The following is a 6,792-nucleotide window of genomic DNA, read 5'->3' as shown; positions in this document are numbered from 1 at the left end:
ATTATAAAAGAGGTGCACGCTTAAGCCCCTATTTTAGGTACAACAAAATAAATATAACACTCACCACTGCCCTCTCTACCTTTAATTTTGGGGCCATTCTGTTTTGCATGATTTGGTGAGACAAAATCACTTTTTTTTTTTAATAATTTGATCTTTAGAGGGAGACAAACCAAGAAATTAAGCATAACAAGTAATAATTAACATAATCACACTTTTCATTAACTGATAATTAATAGCTTAATACAGTGCAATGAATCTGGATGAAAAGGCTGCGGGCTCAGTGGATTTAATTTAATTAATTTATGCCGGAAAGCTTTTAACATTGCATTGATTGGAGGTAATAAACAATAAACACTTCTGATTGAGATAAACATATTAATTTAACATTGTAATTGTTCTGTGGGCGGAAGAACATTTTGTAATATAGATTCTTAATTATTAATTAATAATTTACACCATGATGAAACTTATAGCGTTTTTTATATGTAGATGGCCTCCATATAGGATTAATTATAGATATATGAATATATTGTATATTTTATGTTCAGATTCTGTTTCCCTTCAATTTATATAGGATTTTTAAAGATAAAGAACAATATAAAACGTAATACTTAACCTAAATTACTATTAGAAGATGTCAATCATTTAAATGATTTTGGTTATTGTATCATGTCAATAGCATATTTTAAACCGATCATAACGATAGGTAAAAAATTATCATTTGAAACTTTTCAATCGTAAATTGTCTTTAAGGCAAACTTCAGATGGGAAGATGTCGTTGACCTTAAATTAGCTCTTATCTCAATAGAGAGAATAATTTAATTTTGTAGTTATATATAATTTCATAATTTATTACATGTTATTAAATATGACTAATTTAAAAAAAATTATTAATAATGTTACATAATTTTAATCCTCTAACTTCTTCAAGACTTCAACCTTTTTTAAAGGAAAATATTAGGAAAAAACGACGTTCTAACATTCTATATTATTGAATCTTCTTCACCATCTCTTCGTCTATTTCTTAAATGCTTAAATAAAACAATTTATTTTTTAATAAGATTAAAAAAATTTAATTAATAAAAGGTTATATTAAATATGTATATATTTTTATTTAAAGAATAAGGGAATACTTTTGTTATACATACTTAAAATTAAGTTAGTATATTTAAAACGAGTAATGTTAAGTTTATAATCTAAATTTATTATTTTTTTTATAGCATTGAGTTGTGATCTCTAATTAAATAATTACACTTATAATAAGCAAGTGAGACTGTTAGAGCTATTATGTCAAAGATTATGATGAAAAGTTATCGGATTGAAGTGTGGACCTTATTTAAATTCATTATAAACTAAGAGTTGTACAACATTTAAGAGTTTTTAACTTCTGGGGAGAAATTGGATTGTATTAAAACCCACGCGTTGTAAAAGAGACAAGAGTGAAACTGATGAAGAGAAAACCAAACAGATTGGTTTTTACTTTTTGAGCCTAGAGTCAAGACGCAAGACTTAACTACTAGAGAGAACAGACAATAAAGTCACCAGGGCGGCTTTCCCTCAACCGGACCAAAACAAATGGACATCATATAAGCCCCACGCGCTCTTCAAGTCAAAAGTTTCACCGCTAATAACAAAACTACTTGCCAATGTTTTCTTTGGGTGGTCTAGAATTTGACTTATTCAAATTTCCATTTATATATTACTAAATCTACAAGGTGATATCAATTTCAATAAAAAAATAGAGCTTAAATTCTTCTAGATCCTTATATTTTGAATGATTTTTTAGTTGTCCTTTTTATTCAGCTTTAATTTAATTTTCTAATTTTATTCTTAATTATCTGTCGAATTAATTTCAATCTAATTTATCTTATATATTTTAAGACTTATGAGATACAATGGCATGTAGTAAGAACAAAGACAATATATTGCCTTTTAACTTGAAATGAATTATTTTTATTTTTTTATAACTAACGTGTCCGGATCAGCTTACTCTCACACCTCAATTAATCCAAAATTCATTAAACATTTATAAATTCAAAAGACCAGATAGTTACAATATTAATATGATAGATAGTCTCAAGGTTTGAATTCAGAAACTCAAGGAGTGAATAATTTCTTGACTACGTCAACCCTTTGGAGTTAACTTAAAATGAATTGTGTTATTAAAACTATTACTATCTATATTTTATAATATTTAAAATTAAATTATATATTTAACATGAGGTTTGAGGAATGAAAATACGTTTTTATTTCAATTTTGTATACAAATGCCTTTTAACATTGCGTGTGCTTACTTAAAAGGGAAAATTGAATTGTATTATTATTATTTATAAAAAAAGAATTATTAATTTTAGAGAGTGTTGCACTCGCCTGAAGGAGAGTTAGGTGAGCAGAAAACATTCCTCTCTACAAAATGCCAACAAAAAACAGTTTTAGTTAACTTGTAAATCAGTACAGGTAACCCTGGTTGACTAGTACTAACCACAGTTAACTTGTCGGTTAACGACTACCTTATTTTGCATTTAAGGAGACCCAATAATCCGCGAGACTTTAAAAAATATCGCGATAAGGAAAGCAACAGTTTTGCATGAATAAAAAAATGGGTTAAAATAATGAAAGAGAATTAATAAATGATACTTTATAAAAATAAAATAAAATAAATAGGTTCCTTAAAGATCTTTGTGTTTTGGGTTCTGAAATACACAGAGTTTCTTCAGATCCGAAGAAAAAGGTAAAAATAAAATAAAATAAAATAAATAACAAAAGCAGAACCAGAAAAGTAGTACAATAATTACTACAGCACTAATAACTGTGATTAGTACTAATCAAGCTTATATTTTGATTGAATTTTCGTTTCTTTGTTAAGAAGGGTATTGCTTTTGGACTCTTGCATGATCCGAAAAGGTGCTTTCTTGTGAGTGTGAGTGTTGTGTGGTGTGCGCTCTTTCTATTGCTTTGATTGAATCTTTGAACAACGCCAACGAAAAGATTCCTTCAAAAGGGATTTTTATTAAATGATTTTGAGAGATTTTCAAGGCCGTGATTTGTGGTTAGTTAGTTACTGATATATAAGTGAGTCAGTCAGGAATTGTGGGTAGATCTTTGATTTTGAGCTGTGTTGGTTGGTTCCGCAAGATTTTTCTTTTAACTTTGTGAAGCCAGAACTCACTTAATGAAGTCAGGACGAATTAAAAGATATATGAAGGTTTATTGAAGGATTTTGGTTGGCAAGTTGAGAGTATATGGAATTACAACTTTCATCTCTGGCTGCTGGTTTTGGTGTATTATAATATATATGTATCTTTGGGCTCTTTCACTTTCTGCGGAGATATGGCATAAAGATTCCAAATTATTTTTATAAGGTAAGAATACATGAGTTTACTTCATTACTTTGAACCCATCACTGGTTTTTTTAATTGAGTCCCTAAAATGTCTAATTTGGTAACCTATCTGGTTTGTGCAGTGTTCTTCAAGTGAGGTAAAGAAGAAGGATTTTAAATATGCAGCAGTGGTGGAGATGATTACTTTTATGAGTCAAAAGAGAAAATAAAGAGGTTGACAAGTGCTTAGACTCTCAGTTATGGCACGCCTGTGCCGGAGGCATGGTGCAAATGCCCCCGGTGAACTCGAAAGTCTTTTACTTTCCTCAAGGGCATGCAGAGCACGCCTGTGGGCCGGTTGATTTCAGGAGCGTGCAAAGAATTACCTATATGTACTCTGTAGGATCTCAGCTATCAAATTCATGGCTGATCTGAAACTGATGAGGTATTTGCAAAAATTAAGTTGATTCCAGTTGGTAATGAACCTGATTTTGATGTGATGGAATGTTGGAATTCAAACACTGAAACACAAGATAAACCTGCATCATTTGCGAAGACCTTGACCAGTCAGATGCTAATAACGGGGGAGGGTTTTCTGTTCCAAGGTATTGTGGGAGACAATCTTTCCCAGATTAGATTACTCTGCTGATCCCCTGTACAAAACCATTCTAGCTAAGGATGTTCATGGTGAAACATGGAAATTTAGGCATATTTATAGAGGGACACCTAGGAGGATTGTTGACAACTGGGTGGGTACTTTTGTGAATCACAAAGAGCTTGTTGCGGGAGATTCAATTGTGTTTTTGAGGGCGGAGAATGGGGATCTTTGCGTTGGAATTCGCCGTGCAAAGAGAGGGATTGGAGTTGGACCGGAGGTGTCTTCTGGGTGGAATGGAAACTGTGCTGCGCCTTATGGAGGGTTTTCAGCGTTTTTGAGGGAGGATGATAATAAGTTAATGAGAATTGTAATGGAAATGTTAATGGATCAAATTCGATAACGGGAATAATTTGATGGGAAGGGGAAAATGAGGCCTGAATTGTTATTGAAGCTGCAACGCTTGGTGCCAGTAGGCAGCCCTTCGAGGTTGTGTACTACCCTCGAGCCAGTACACCGGAGTTTGTTGTGAAGGCCTCAATGGTGAAAGCAGCATTGCAGATCCGGTGGTGTTCTGGAATGAGGTTTAAGATGGCCTTTGAAACGGAGGATTCTTCACGAATAAGTGGTTATGGGAACTATATCTTCTGTTCAGGTTTCTGATCCACTTACTGGCCTGATTCACCTTGGAGGCTTCTCCAGGTAAAGTCATCTTCTTGATCAGCAATCCGACTAAAATAGTACATGAAATTTGGGATATGCTTGTGAAATTCTTTTGTATTCTTGTTATTATTCTTTACAACTTTTTTCTGGTCCACTGAAACTTTTGAATTCCAAATACTTGCAACAATTCGATTTACTATAGGTCAGTAATAAATTTTATTTTCACTTCTGTCTTCTTTGCTAAGTTCCATCTGTCACAGAAAGTTGCTGTTTTTTTTTCCTTCTTCTTGCTCTGTTATTCCGGATTATAATGATGCACTAGCATTGGTTCACACCATGCTTTTTGAATTGAATCTGGACTTAAGATGGATTTGCTGACGAGTTGTCTAGGATAACTAGTTTTTATCCCTTATTAAGCAATATGTGGTATAGCTTTTAATATATGTCATTATATTTGGGTCTTGTCTAGGCAAGATCAGATGCCACTCCAACACAACTTTCTTTTTCAACTGTATACTGAAAGGTATAATCTGTGTCAATCGGATTAGGTTACTAATTGTATACGTATGAACTTTCTGATTTTTCTCCAGATCCCGTCAAATATTTCTGAAGACGTGTTCACATTTGCTTTTCTTGGTTGACATTTTTCAAATTGGTATTTAGTTTTGATAAATCCTATATCTGGAAGATTTTCTTCTCTCCTTTTGTTTTAATCCCTTTTTAGCATAGTCTTGCCTTCAATATCAAATTTTGTTTCCTTAATCTCTTTTCTGGATTTTTGGTTGCCCTTTTTTGACAAGTGTTCTAATTTGTTGAAGTTCATGTGGTGCAGGTTACTTGGGACGAGCTGATTTGCTCCAAAATGTGAAGCGTGTCAATCCGTGGCGGTGAATTGGTATCAAACATGCCCGCGATCCATCTATCCCCCTTTCACCACCAAGGAAGAAGTCGAGACTGCCACAACACCCAGATTTCCCCCTTGATGGCCAATTGCAAATGCCAACATTTTCTGGCAACCTCCTTGGGCCGAACGCCCCTTTGGGTGTCACCCGATAACACTCCTGCTGGCAGCAGGGAGCCAGGCATGCTCACTATGGTCTATCCATAACGGATCTCCACCTCAATAAATACAGTCAAGTCTGTTTACAGCTGGTTTCCCACCTTGATCGTGCTGCTGCAACCATGAGAGCCTCCAAAGCCCAATCATCCAGAAGCCTAGCATGGTGAGAATGTTTCTTGCTTGCAACCATGGCACATTCTACCCAGACTTCAAAAAGAACTGATGATGTAAAGACACCCCAGCTTGTACTTTTTGGCCAACCAATACTAACGGAGCAGCAAATGTCTCTCAGCTGCTCTGGTGATACAGTTTCACCGGTTTTTACTGGAAATAGTTCATCGGAAGGAAATTTAGATAGATGGAAATTTTTCCGATGGTTCTGGATCTGCAATTCATCAACAAGGCTACCGAGCGCACTTCTGTGAAGGGTTTCCACTGGTATAAAGATAATCGCCAGAATCCGAACCCAACTTGGAGACGGGCATGTAAAGTTTTCATGGAATCAGAGGATGTAGGTCGCACTCTTGACCTCGTTACCCACGTCTTATAATGAATTGTACAGAAAGCTTGCTGACATGTTTGGTATAGAAAATTCTGAGACACTTAGCCATGTTCTCTACCGAGATGTTACAGGTGCGGTCAAGCATATTGGAGTGAACCATTCAGGTAGCAATTCATTTGCCTTTTTTTTGAAATGACACATCTCGGAAAATGGGTGTTTTGATTAGTTTCTTTTTTGTGTTGCAGTGATTCATGAAAACAGCTAGGAGGTTGACAATTCTAATGGATTCAAGCAGCAGTGACAATGTAGGAGTATAGAGTAAAGGAATAAAGTACGGTTTCAATTGTACAGCTGGTTGATTGAATCTTTGTTCCCTGCTGACTTTTTTTAGCTCTTGCTTGCTCCATTTTTTGGACGTTCTAGCTAAATCCTCCATGAAACTCTTGTTCTTTTAATTCTCAAATTAATAGTTGGCTTCTGAAAATTCCTTTCATTATCATATAGGCCACTCAATTTTTTTTTGGTTGTTTCTACTCTTTTCCTTTTGCAGGCAAAGCCTGTCTATACTTAGATGTTTGTAGGATATGGCCTATGTACTAAAAGTATCTTCCAAGTAACACTAGCCTTTTGTTCTGTAACTTTGATTCAGAAA

The 6,792-nt window shown here is 34.4% G+C and overlaps 1 pseudogene; it reads left to right on the top strand.

The window, feature by feature from the left end:
• Positions 1–3,517: 3,517 nt before the first annotated feature.
• Positions 3,518–6,457, top strand: LOC116145472 (annotated as a pseudogene).
• Positions 6,458–6,792: the final 335 nt, after the last annotated feature.

Source organism: Pistacia vera, unplaced genomic scaffold, assembly GCF_008641045.1.
Source record: "Pistacia vera cultivar Batoury unplaced genomic scaffold, PisVer_v2 Contig461, whole genome shotgun sequence".
Classification (NCBI taxonomy): domain Eukaryota; kingdom Viridiplantae; phylum Streptophyta; class Magnoliopsida; order Sapindales; family Anacardiaceae; genus Pistacia; species Pistacia vera.
The sequence above is the reverse complement of the archived record's forward strand: the minus strand, read 5'-3'. Positions and strand labels throughout refer to the sequence as shown.